Genomic DNA, 13,650 nt, shown 5'->3' with positions numbered 1-13,650 from the left:
GGGGGCTGGGCTTCGAGGGGAGACAAGGGGAGAGAGAAGAACCCCAACACTGGGTTGAGAAGACTTGGCCTCACAGAAATAGTTCTGGGGGCCACTTCTCTTCCAGGTCCCAGTCAGCTTTCTTAGCAGCAGAGGGGGGCAGCTGGGGACTCAGGAAGTCCGGGTCATAGGCCCTCCCAATTGGGCGGCTGCCAGCCCTGTCTCTCTTCGGCTGGTGGAGGAAGCAGATAAGAAAACTGACCCTGGATGGAATCTTCTAATTCCCTATTCCCTCCCAGCAGGCCTTTCTTTCTTTCTTACTTTCTTTTTGTTTAAAAAATTTTTTAATGTTTTTTAAATTTATTTTTGAGACAGAGAAAGACAGAGCATGAGTGGGGGAGGAGCAGAGAGAGAGGGAGACACAGAATCCGAAGCAGACTTCAGCTCGGAGCCGTCAACACAGAGCCCGACGCGGGGCTCGAACTCACGAACTGCGAGATCGTGACCTGAGCTAAAGTCAGACGCCCAACTGACTGAGCCACCCAGGCGCCCCCCCCCCGCCCCCCCCCCCCCGGCCCCAAGCAGGCCTTTCTGAACCTGCCAAGTATCTCACGCTGTATTTGCCACAATCTCATTCCAACCTCTGTGCCTGGGCTCACTCTTCTACCCCAAACCTCCATCCTCTTCCTTCAAAGGTCAACTCTTCCAGGAAGGCAGCCTAGATTAGTTCCGCCTCTTATTCTGATCTTTTCTCTTACCCTGGATTAATTGGGACATTAATAATAGGTATTCACAAGTACATGGCTTAGTTAACATTTAAGTATTTACCATGAGCTTAAGAAAGTGTATGTTTTTCTCACTCCTCAGTTATGACATGGAAATCCTGGGAGATAGGTCTCATCCAGCTCAGATCTCCATCCTGTGACTCTGTTCAGAGCTCTGCACGCAGAACTCTCTCGTGCCCTGTTTCTTCCAAGACGTGGCCTTGTCTCTCTCGCTGTGTGTGTCCCTGCTCCGGGCTCCTGTGCACTCCAGGACTTCAGACCCACTGAGTCTGCGAGCCATGTATGAAGCAGTTCATGGGGGTATTCAGCTCTTTCCCGGTCCCAGGCAGGTTCTGTTAAAAAGCTGAGGCCCAGGCCCCGTTCTTGGAGAATCAGATTCATGGGCCTGGGGTGGGGCCTAATCACCTTGCCTGAGTCGTCTATTGCTGCAAAACAAAATGCTCCCAAAGTAATGGTTTAAAAAAACAAGAACCATTTTATTTATTCAAGATCTGAGGAACAGGAATTCGGGCAGGGCCCAGCTGAGTGACTGGTGGTCAGGGTCGCACAGCGGGTGGCCCTCGGCTGGGATGGGAACGTCCAAGGTGACCTCAGGCCTTTCTCCATGTGGTCTCTCTCCATCTCTTTCCAGCAGGGTAGTCTGACTTCTTCTAAGGTGGCTGGCTTCCAAGAGGTGGTGTTCCAAATACCTACAGCAGAAGTTACAGCTCTTTTTCTTTAAAAATTTTTAAAAATTGTTATTTATTTTTGAGAGAGAGAGAGTGTGGGAGCAGGGGAGGGCAGAGAGAGAGAGAGAGAGAGAGAGACACACACAGAATCCGAAGCAGGCTCCAGGCTCCGAGCTGTCGGCACAGAACCTGACGCGGGGCTCGAACTCATGAACCAGTGAGATCATGACCTGAGCTGGAGTCGGACGCTCGACAGACTGAGCCGCCCAGAAGCCCCTTGTCAGTATCACTCTAATCTTTTGCATCAGTAAATACTGATCATCCACCAATTATATTGGCAGGTGTCAGGGAATGGGTGTTAAAAACATAAAATATAAAACCAACAACTCCCCCCAAAAGACAAAATAAACAAACAGAAAACATCAACTAGACACCCTTCCTGTCTTCAGATTACTCACCGTCCAACAGTACCCAGCTTAGGTGATTCCCTGGGTCAAAATCATTGTGTTCCTCCTCCCGATTCGGAAGCTGAAGTTTCTGAGTTAAACTTAGGAAGACAATTGCACACTCTCTTTTAAACACTGTGCCAGGAAGGAGTTGCATTCCAGGGCTCTATAAATGTTTAATATTAGGATAAATGGCCAGAATGGTGAGAGTTGTAGGCCCATCCCCTCCTGTCAGCCACATCTTAGGTTCCATCCGAGACCTGAAAAGTGAAAATCAATAGAGATAATGCTTTAAACGGTGGGCATCAAATATGCTTTTGGTCTGGGAGGCAATTACATGAACGACATCATCAAAGAGAGAACGGAATGGAAGGAGGGTTGAGAGAGATGGAGAAGCCAGTGGACCCAAGAGTCTGTTTGAAACCGACGAGAGAGGCAAGCGGTCTGCTGACCTGCTCGGCGTCCCTCTTGGGTGCCCCTTGTCATCCGAAATGAACCCCCTTCCCGCGACAGGCCAGCCACAGCCCCGGGATGCCAGGCCTCGGGCTGGTGCCGTCTGCTCCTTGGGAGAAATGAGGTTTTATCCTCAGGCCCCGAGTTCGCCCTGCAGGGAAGTTGTTCTCCTCTCGTGGCAGTTAATCTGCAGGCCTTGCATGATTTCCCTATAAAGTTCAGCAAACCAGCCAGCCCCAAAACATTTTATTGCTTCCCTCAACTCTCGCTTGGGCTCTGGGGAGGGGCTGGGTGGGGAGGATGCAACAGAGAAAAAGCGGATTCAAGGCTTTCCAGCCTGGAAACGTGACTGGGCTCGTGGGGGATCGTCTGATTGCGGGGCTGGTCTAAAGACTGAATGGAGGCGCCTGCTGTGTCCCTATGGTTCTTTCTGGCCTCTGTTCTGAGCCTGGATCCGGGGGGGGGGGTTGGAAGAAAGTATATGATGATAAACAGGTGCCTCGCCCCGCAAACGTTGGCTCCAGGCACTCAGGGAGGGGTGGGGAGTTCAGATGCCTGCTTATGCTAAAAGGCTGTCAGCTTCTCTGTGCACAGGGGAAAGCAGAAACCGGAATCTATTCTGGTCTTGTCTAGGGAGCCATTATGTATTGAATCTCCAACGTCATTATCTCCAAAGGGCAACATCACTCGTTTTCTCCCATTTGCATTCGCTGGGAAGAGACAAATGGGTGCATATTTGCAGAGTGGAAAGGCTGGGGGGAGGAGTGGTCATGTGCCCCGTTTGGATAACGAGCGAGCGGCTCTGGAAGAGGCGTGCTCATAATTAGAGATTGGCACCTCGAGGCGACACTTCACACTTACAAGACAAGTTTAAGTTAATCAGGCAGAATTAGTTCTCCAGACTAATGGGACTGGGGTGGATTTTTCACTTAGAAACAAATCTCTTGCATGCTTTGGCATGCCTTGTTTCCTGACATATGTTATAGTTTTCCTGTGGGAAGACAGGGAGAAATTTTGTTTCAGACTTCCCCCACTCTGCCTGCCTCTGCTTTCTTCCCTTTCTCAAAAATCAAGATCCTGAGGTACAGGTAGCTAAGGGAGGGGAAAATGGGGGACCGACTCCAGGAAGAGCGGGGCTGGCGTCTGTTTCTCTTTGGACGTGCTAGCATGTGTCACGCGTGTGTGAGTGGGGCTGGGATTGACAGGTAGAGATCCTGCAGGGGGGGGGAAGTTTCGCTCGGGCTCAATTTCTGCTTTCCCATGATGCCAGGCTGTCTCCCCCCAGCTGTTCCATCCTATTTGGACAAGTTGGGACTGTGTTGGCTGCGTGCAACAGAAAACCAGCTACGGTCCATCTTCTGTAATGGGAGCTGAATTTTCTCAGGTGACAGCAACTCTGGAGGGCAGGATGGCTGCTTTACCTCCAGGCATCACGCCCAGGTTTCTGACAAAAGAGGGTGAGGAGGAAGAGGTAGAGAAGCAGGAGGGAGGAGAGGAGGGGGGAAAGGGGAAAGAGGAGGTGGAAAGGGAGGGGGAGGAGGAGGAGGAAGAGGGAGAAGAAAAGGGCCCAGGGGCGAAAGTCACATGTCTTTCTTAGAATTCTTACTCAATATAATTCTGTTGCTATCTCCTGGGCCAGAACTGGGTCACATGGACACCCCTAGAGAGTCTGGAAAATGAGTAGTTTACACAGAGCACAGGCACCTCGGTTAGAAAAAGGCGACGATCTGGTCTGGGGAACCTGCCGTGTCTGACATCCTCCCCAGTCCCTGCGGCTCCACACATCGGCAGGGAAGTCCTGCTTTTCAACCCCCAAAGTCAGTGCCAGGGTCTCCTGCTCTAACTCTGCAGACGGCCTGGCCTGGGAACCCTGTGAGGCTCACTGCTCGCCTCTCCTCTACCTGTGGCCTCAACAACACCGCTACTCCGTCCCGTCACCTTGCGAAGAGAGGACAAAACAATGGCAGGGCACACGTGTGGTGCAGGCCCCCGGGGTACCAGTGCGTGGCGGGGGGGCGGGGGGAGGCGGGGGGGCAGATCTGCAGGCTTGGGTTAGGCTGTGAGATCGCTGGGAGAGTGGGGGAAGAAAGTGTTCAAAATGAATCTGGAGAGGTTGGCTGGTTGGGTCACCAGGCAAGACACGGGGGTCTCAGATGGAGCGAGAGCCGGGCTGACCCCAAGGAGTTCCCCTGCTCATGCTCTGTCTCTGTCTCAGAACATAAATAAACATTAAACAATAAGGTACAAAGTGAGCGTGAAAGGATCCAAAGTAGCACTTGGTGGAGCTGCTCTGAGCCTACAGCCTGCACCCCAGGATGAAACGGTACCTCAAAAGCCACTTTGGAGGGGTACCTGCTAGGAGAGGTGGGGCATCTCTCCCCGAGACTCCTGGTCTTGCCGCTTTCATTTTCCCTGCTGGCCCTCCACTTCCGGTCAGTGGCGGCGTGGCCCCGGTGCCGACACGCTGAAGAGCTATTTTTGCCTCCGATTCTGGAGGCCCGGGGAGCGTTTTAGAAACGGTTTCTGTCCTTTCTTGTCCTACTTCCACCATGGCCGTGCACCCCTGCCCGGCTCTCTCCTTTTGCTTCCAGCGCCTTTAGAGAAACAGGGTTCTCTCCATTTGGGGGCCAGGCCCGTGTCTCAGCCTTACACGGGCACCGCTCTCCTCACAGCCCCTGGCTCCTCATTGAGGGGGGGCCCCTACATCCTAAGCTACCCATTCCCCAGTTCTCGCTTGGGTTTCCTACCGCCCTTCAGTGGCTTCCCAGTTTCCTGAGGATAAAAGCTGGATTTGCCCAGGAACTACCAGGCCTGCCTGATCTGGCATCTGTCTCCTTCTGTGACCCGTCACCCCTGCTCCAGGGCCACCGTGGCTCCTTCCGTGCCGTGCTCCTTCTGCCTCAGGGCCTTTGCACATGTTGCTTCTGTTGGTATGTCAGAATCTTTTCCCACTCCGTCTGTCCTTCCAATTCCTGGCTCCTTCACCTCCTCTCTTTTAACACCACCTGACCCTTTGGCTTGCTTTTCAAATGCTACATCCTCAGGGCTCTGGACCAGGTTTTACTTGCACACTTATCTGTAGGACTAGTTGATAAATATCTATCTCACCCATTAGCCATGAGGGACCCTGACTTTCCTTTCACTGTTGGATCCTGGAGCTTGGCCCAGGGCAGAGTGGCTCCTCACATCAATAAATGCGCTGAAAGAACAGGGCAGCTGGTGACCCTTTCTGACTCACGCCCACATTTCATAGGGGCTGGATGCCTCTTTTCTCCCCCTGGAGGGAGATGCTACCCTTCCTAGAACAAGCTTGAGCGGGATCATAGCTACGCCGCCCCACACTTCTTCCTCAGTGGTCCTGGTGGGACTGTGAAGAAGCACCGTTTGAGAGGCAAGCCGTGGCCCTTCCTCCAGTGATCGGAGGTCCTGTTCTCCCTCTGCAGCCTTTTGCCAGGCAGCCGTGGCGGCAGGTGTCCCCAGGAAGTCGTGTGGCCAAACACCTTGCAATTCTCTGGCAGAAAAGGGGCTGGTACTCCAGGTGACCTGGCTTTGGGGTTCCTTTTTCCCCAACAGGTGTGCCAAGCCCTGGGTTTGATGTGTCTCCAGCAGTAGGGACTTTGAAAAAGCAGCGCAGAGAAATGGCCCAAAGGCAGCACTTAAGGGCATCTGGGAAGGATGAGTCCACTTGCCCAAGGACACGAGCCTACCAAGGACACGTGCCCAAGGACACGAGAGACGAGTGGTTTCGTCTCTCCCCCCCACTGAAAGCAGAAGACAATGGAGGACAGCTGTCACCAAGTTCTCACTTGTAGAGGAAAAGACAGGGACAGAAAGGCTACTTGGTCCCTGTCAAGACCCGTGGATTCGCAGGATCGGAGCCAGCCTTAGAGTTTTAGCTTTCGGAGGCACCCACAGAACTTGGGGACTGTCCCAGAACCATGTCCGTTTTGTCCAAGGTCCTGTGCCCGACGGGTCGGAGCTGTCCCCCTGCCGGTCTCCCTTAGGGGGGGCTACCCACTTGTTCTCAGTAATCCTTGATGGTGTCCACATCTGTGCAGAGCCTTTTTGAATTCTTGAGTATGTCCTGCCTTGGGATTTTGAGAACTTCTCATTTGTTAAAAATTAGCTAGTCTCCTTCATTTTGCAGATGAAAATACTGAGGCTGGGAGCTGGGGGTGTTGGAGGTGGGGCTGGGTCTCTTCCTGGCCATATCCCTCTGTCCCAGGGTCTGTAAGAAAGTCTCTGTGGTCCTGCCTAGGTGTGGACAACCAGTCTCTCTCAGGAAACCCCTCTCACCCTGACAGCCTCATGGCAGGCAACGTGACTTCCTGGCTACGACTGTGTGGCCAGCCAGCCTTTACTGTGTTTTTCTGGTTTCTGCCCCTGCCTGACTTGGTCCCCTCTTATAAGCCCTGCTGCTCACAGCCCTGAGGAGTGAGCAGCTTGCTCCTTCTGCCTCAGGGCCTTTGTACCGGACTATTGAGCACTCACTCTGAGCTCCTGGGCTAAGCCTCTCAAGAGGTGAGTGTAACCCAGCCATCGTCATCTGTGAGGAAACTGAGGCTCAAGAGCTTCCTTTAGCGATTTGCTCAGGGCTACCTCCCAGGGAGAGTCGCAGAGCCAGGATTTACATCTTGAAATTCAGATGTCATCTTAAATTTGGACCCTGAGGACTGGGTTGGGGGGGTGGGGGCAGTCCTGCGACCTGGCAGGACCAGGATGAGGGGCCCTGAAGAGGAGGTTCTAGGCAGCACACCTGTCACTCGGGTGAGCGCCCCCCACCTGGCTCCAGCTGAAAATGACAGCTACAACCAGGGCGGGCTCAGGCGCCTACGACACAGCCATTCATGCTTTCGGTACACATTCCCCCTAATTGCCAAGGCTCCCAATTAACGTGGGTTGCTGTGTCTGGTGCTGGGTTATTTCCCCGTTCCCCTCGGTTTACTATTTCGGAGAGACACTAGCTCTGTCATTGTGTTTGTCTCGCTGCCTTCCCACCGTCCCCGGAGGAAAACCAAAAAGCAGCAGCTGGCGGCAGATCCCGGGCGCGGGCCCGCCCCCTCGGCGGCCGTCTCCTGTTGCTTCTGGAGCGGGGCCTGCCCCCCCCACCCCCCACCCCCCGAGAGGCGCCCTCCCTCACCCCGGACGCGCCACGCTCCCCGGTGACACCGCGGCGGCCCTTCCCGGAGCCCGGCCCGGCCGAGCCCCGCCCCCCTCTCCCACCCGCGCCGGCCGCGCCGCTCCCGCCCGCCCCAGCCCTGCGCAGGAGGGGAGGCGGGAAACACGCGAGAGCCTCTCCCACCGCCCTGCCCCCAGCCCCGCCACTCCCAGCTCCTCGGACTCCGTGCGTCCTCCGGGGATTGTCTCCGAGGGGCCCGCGCTGTGCAGGTAAGCGGCGGCGGCGGGAGGCAAAGTTGGGCGCTTCTTCCGAGGACGGCAGGAGGCCGGGGTGGGGACCGATCGCGGCGGCGCCGGGAGCTGCCGCGTTTTGTTTGTTTCGGTGGGTGTGAGCGGCCCCCGAGGGCCCCCGGCAGCCCGGGCGGCGGGAACGCGCTGGGGGCTGTAAACCCGGGGGGGGGGGTGGTGGTGGGGTGGGCGTCGGAAGGGGAGCGTGGCCTCTCGCGGGGGAGGCCCGCCAGGCGGTGCGGGTGAAGCCGGTGACGGCAGCGCCCTCGCCTCTGCCCCGGGGCGTGGGGCTACGGTGTTTTGGAGAAGGGGAAGGGGCAGCTCCCACCCCGATCTAGCGGGAGCCTCCCCTTTGTTACTGGGCGGCCATGGACACTTGAGTGGAGGGTGGGCATGTGAAGACGGGGACGTGGCTGGAGGCGAGTGTAGACACACGGAGCCATGCAAAATGGGACGGCTGGTTTGGTGCTCGGGTGGCGTGGGGGCTGGGGCAGGGCGGTGGGCAAGGGGCTGGGGGGCGGCGGGGGGGTGGGGAGGTAAAGAAGGGCTGGGGTTCCGAGCGTGGATTCATGAGAATGTCTGCATCAGTTGTTTTCCCTCCTTCTTGTTTATCCAGTCCTGTTTTCTTCCAGGGGGCCTCCCCGATCCCCGGTTCTCTCCTTTCCTCACGCCCAGCCCCTTTCCCCAGCAGGGCCGGCCCTGGCTGAGCCTCCCCCATTGTGTCTTGCTGGGCTTCCGTGGACAGTTGGAAGGGCGGCTCTGGCTCCTGGCGCTTGCTTCTGGCTCTTACAAGTGGTGGCTGGTCGGGAAAGCACCCGAGGGTGGGCGCAGGGAGCGGCGGTGCTGGAGAACTGGGCCCGGTCAGGCCCTGCTGCCAAACCCCACACATGGGGGGGCGGGGGGGGGAGGCTGTGGCCTCTTTCTTCCTCCACTTCCTTTGTCTCCTTGGCGTTGGGCCCTCCGGCTGGGCCCGGATTTCCAGGTTCGGAGATGGGTCAGTGCGCAGCTCCCGTCTTCTACGGAAGGACCCCCGCCCCGGGGGCCCGCCACCCTCATATTGTGGATGCGTGGATGTGTGTATCTGTTTCCGCAACTTAGCCTTTCGCACGTGACCTCCCTGGCAGTTGCCATGGAAACCCCTCTTCAATTCTCAGCCTCCCTCCTTTTCCTGCCCATTCCTCACCTCCATATCGCCTCCCCTCCCCCCCCCCCAACATGGTTGCCTAGAGACTGGTTATCCCTGGCTTCTCTGGCTCGGAGACCCTGGGTAGCCGGCTCCCACCTGGAACCCAGGCAGTGGCTTCCTCGCTCCAGCTGCCCCCCACTACACCCCGCAAATGTGCCCCAAACGCCCCAAACGCATATCCGTGCATATCCGTGCATACCGCCCCGCACACACTCCCTCACACACACGCACCACGCGTTCTGTCGTGCCACGCACTCGAACACACTACAGGTACGTGTATCTCATCCCGCCGATACACCGCGTGCACACCCAGTTCATCCTGCACAGCACCCTCAATGCCACTCCCACATTGCGTGTGCTCTCACACCAACGAAAACACGCACACGCACACACACACAGTACTTCGAGAGAAGTCTGGAGCTGGAAGAGAGAGGGCAGTTTCCTGCCTCATCTGGCTCTGTGCGGGAGTGTGTGTAGGGAAGGCCCAGGGAAGGCCAGAAGGAAACATCTCCCTGGGGACGCCGGGTTAGGAGGTAGAGAGAAATGCACTCGCAACTTCCAGCTTCCCTCAGAGAGGAGCCCCTCCCCTAGGTCCTAGCCTCAAGAGGCTGAGCACACAACCAGAATTTAAAGCCCTCCCTGCCCGGACCCTGAGAAAGCCTGAGGCTCCTGGCCCACCCTGGCGGTCTCATCTCAGCCCCCCGGAGTCTTCCTGGCTAACAGGATCGGGCAGCCTGGGGACCAGCAGAGGGCTGAGAGCCTCCACAAAGGAGGGAGGACGGGTGGTAGGGCTGAGCGAGGGAGCAAGTGGGGGGGAGGGGTGCAGGGAGGGCAGGAAGAGGACCGAGTGGAGACAGGGCCAGGAGGGGCTGGAAGGAGAGGAGCCAGGCGGTAAGAGGGCACGCGTCCGGCGATCTGCTCCTGTTGGGGGTCCAGGCCACCCTCTCTCCTTTAGGCACATTTCCCCGCTTCCTGTGGCCCCTCCGGCCACATCTGTGCATCTGGGAGAGGAAGCCAGTTTGCAAAGGGCTCCTGCATTGCTGGGGCTTTTCCAAGACCCGTGGCTTCGGTGGTGTTCAGGGCGAACACCTGGGTGGACAGCAGAGGGAAGAATTGCCTTCCCGGCCTCCGCTTGCACTTTGGACTGACGGAGTATCTATTTCATTCATTCATTCATTCATTCATTCATTCATTCAGTGACTTGTTTTGAGTACCTACTGTGTATTAATTACTAGGGACACTAGAGTGAGGAAGAAGAGAATCCTAGATTTCTGAGGGTCACAAGGGGCCCTGAGGGAACATCCAATCAGGACGTCGTGAAGACGAGGAAACAGGCTCAGAAGTCACACACACACACACACACACACACACACACACACACCCAGCGGTGGCTGAGGCTTTCTGACTTTTCAGCTAGGATTTGTGACACCACACTCCCATCCCACATCTCTTGCCTTCTTTTCTCTATTGCTGGCAATCCTTGGTGGACTGAGCTATCCCTCCCCAAAGGGCAGGTGCCCAAGGCGGGTACCCGAGTGAGCCAAGAGCCTGCTCTATTGTATTTTCTTGGAGGGTGTGGCTAGGAGAGGGGGGAGAAGGAGCAGTTCCCTGGACCCTGGAAACTTCCCGCAGCCTTAGGTGAGTCAGCCCACCTGGATCCCCCATAAACCAGAGCACATGCTCCCCTGCCCCGCAGCCCTGTTGGACTTAGCTGGCTGCCATCTGGAGGGCAGACTGTGCCAGGCGGCCCCTAGGACTCACTGTCTAACAAATCACCCACCTGCTTCTGCCCCAGTGCTTGAGCGCCCCGGAGGAAGCAAACCAGTCGTGACAGGCACAGTCCCTGGAGGCAGAGAGCCTGAAGCATAAAGGCTATGAGCCTGGAGGCACAGACCCAGGTTCTAGTCCTGGCTTTGGCCCAAGGGCAAGTGCATTCATCCCACAGATACCCTTTTGGATGCAAACTGGGCTTCTGGTGAAAGTCAGAAATAGTTTAGACTGATTTCAGGCAGGTGAAAGCCTCCACAATTTTAGACCTCTGTTTCCACCTCTGTCAATAAGGGGTTTCGATTCCATGATTTCTAAGCCATTTCTTCCTCTAATTTTGGTAGATTATACAATCTTGAGAGCCCTTTTCTCTCCTGGTGCCAAATTGTGCTCATTATTTCATAATACAGGGTTGTAGCTGAGCTGAGCAAGAGAGGGTCCGGTCTCTGGTTCCTTTGGAGAAAGCCTCCCCTTTCACCCAGTCCAACGGGAGTTGCCCCAGACACTGAAACTGGGTTTTCTTCTCTCAGGGTGTAGGAGCCAGCCCCTCCTGGACACTGGTCTACCTGTTCTGTTCTGCCAGGATTAAAACAGGCTGGGTAGAAGGTTGAAAGAGGTGTTCTCTGCAGAGGATGAGACCCGGGGCCACCATTTGGTGGGTCTGTGAAATCCCCGAGAGGGAGAGCCTTTGGCCAGCTTGTGGCCGTGGCCCCGGGAGTTGAGCAGGGCTTTCTGTGCCTGATGAGAAGCAAAATCTCTCTGGCCGAGACAAAAGCCTGGAACCAATTGTCAGCATCGTCTCTGCTCTGGAATAGGAGGGAGGAGGAGAGACCTTGACCTGGGGAAGTCTGAAGTCAGCTTGGATCCCACACAGGAACACATTTGTTACTCAGATGTTCAGAGCGGCTGGGGGGGCGGAGCACGAAGTCCAGGCAGGGGGCTGGGACCCTGGGGACCAGGCTGGGCCATGGGAATGTGACTGTTCCCTCAGAATATCTGACTTGGGCCTCCTTTTAACAAACGTCAGCCGAGTCCCTTGGATGCATTAGGCCGCGTCTCAGGACCCAGCAGAGCCGTGAAAAGAATAGCTTCTCATTCTCAGAGCCCTCCTGCTCACCTTGATCAGTCGCCTTGTCCCGTCCTTTCCTCCCATCAGGAAGGCTCTGCAGCCATCTTCAGCCGGAAGGGCCCGGCACTCATGCGCACGTGGGCTCACACGTGCACGCACTTTCCCTTTTTGACACATACGTAACCTGCCATCCCTCTCCCGTGGGCACGTGCTCGCAGGTCCCCACACCCCTTCTCGCCTCACCCAGCTGCAGTCTGGCACCCAGACCGTTGTGACGGTCCCTTGCCTTGTTCTGTCAGCCCCGATCCACTTGACCGGTGGTCCCGCCGATGGAGTCCGGCTACGTCACACCTCCCGTGGCTCTCCGTGGTCCGTTAATAAGGACAGGTGCCTGGGCATCAGCACTGAGGCTCTCGTAACCTGGGTGTGGCCATGCACCGGGCATTGTCCCCAGGTGGGGCATCCCTGGCCTTGTGTTCTCCTCCTGTCTGCCTGTGCTCAGGTCCTACCCGGAACGAGCCCTCCCTCGGGCCTGCCGAACAGAGGCTGGCGCGCAGACTTGGGTTCAAATCTGGGTTCTGATGCCTCCTAGGTTTCTTAACTTTCTAGGCCTCGGTTTCCTTATCTGTCACACAAGCATGGGGATGACGGAGGTGAGCTGTGTAAGGTGCTTCACACGGCGCCTGGCATGTAGTAAGCAGGAGATATTAGCTGCTATGACGATAATAACAGTGATGACATTATTATTATGGGAATGGAGTAACTCGCTGTTGTTACATCAGCCTCCGAGGCTCCTCTCCAGTGCTCATTCCTGCAAATAGGTTTTCCTAATTCCCAGTAAACAGAAGTGCTTTCCTCCCCCTGGGCCCCCTGAATGCCCTGTTGACTCTCCGCCTAGAGTACGAGGCCCGCCGTCTCCCCTCCACCTTTCTTACCTCTTCAAAGGCAGGATCTGTCCCCCACACGGTGCCTGGCATGGTGCTGGGCACCTGGAGAAAGTCCAGTGAGCATGTGTGAACTGAACATATGGGAGAAAGTCCTCGCCCACCAGGAGGTGTTGAAAGCCCACTTGCCCTGCAGAACTGCCTCCCTGCCAGTCGCTCAGACCCAGGAATGCATCCTGCGTGTCCCTAAGGCGTGCGTTCCTTGGTGCCCATGCGCCGTCGCGGCGGGGGCGGTTCCCCTGGTAGAATCCAGAAAACAAGAATTCGACCCCATCCGGGGTCTGGAGGGTGCCGAAGGTCTGAGGTCAGCGGAGGGAAGCTGACTCATAGCGTTTTGGTGAGTGGGGTTTGACACAGCCCCAGAGAGCAGAAATGAGGCAGTGGAAGGGAGGGGCGCTGAGAAAGTTTTTAAATTCCTGACGAAGCCTATGCAGGTGCCCGGGGTTGTTCTGAGCTGGGATTGGATCATAACCACAAGGGATAATCATACGCAACATCCATGCAGTGGGGAATCGACATTTACTGAGCGGCTGCTTTGCTGAGTGCTGGAGCCCCGAGGATGCCTAGCATGTGCCTCCACCCCCAGGGAGTTCATAGTCTGATGGAGGAGACACACACTAGTTATGGCAGTGCATACGTGGGAAGAGGTAGGGGCCTTGGCTCAGCGGGAACAGGGGAACGAGGGCTTGTGGCAGGAGGGAGGGGACAGTGTGCTTCCTGGAGTGGAGGCACACGAGGTTGTATAAACCCTCCGAACGTGCACGTGTACCCACCCTTGCCATCTGGAGGCAGGGCAGATTTCCCTGGGGTCAGGGTTTGTCCCCATGCCCCCACCCCTGCCACTGCGAAACAAGACGATGTGAGTACATTCAAAGCGCCCTGCAGGCTGGGACGTGCAGGCCAGAGCTGTGCTTTCCAGGAGCTGGGTTGTTGGATGGGGAAGGGCA

The 13,650-nt window shown here is 56.5% G+C and overlaps 1 protein-coding gene across 2 annotated transcripts in view; it reads left to right on the top strand.

The window, feature by feature from the left end:
* Positions 1 to 7,562: 7,562 nt before the first annotated feature.
* FXYD6 (FXYD domain containing ion transport regulator 6) overlaps positions 7,563 to 13,650 on the top strand; it is a 30,806-nt gene continuing 24,718 nt past the window's right edge. Inside the window, exon 1 of one of the 2 annotated variants that reach the window (XM_042957925.1) lies at positions 7,563 to 7,719. The gene's annotated coding sequence lies outside the window, so the exon portion shown is untranslated. The remainder of the gene's footprint in view (positions 7,720 to 13,650) is intronic. The other variant, XM_042957924.1, reaches the window with a different exon arrangement.

The sequence above is a fragment of the Panthera tigris genome, chromosome D1, assembly GCF_018350195.1.
Source record: "Panthera tigris isolate Pti1 chromosome D1, P.tigris_Pti1_mat1.1, whole genome shotgun sequence".
Classification (NCBI taxonomy): Eukaryota; Metazoa; Chordata; class Mammalia; order Carnivora; family Felidae; genus Panthera; species Panthera tigris.
Note: the sequence above shows the minus strand (reverse complement) of the source record. Positions and strands in the feature narration are given on the sequence as shown.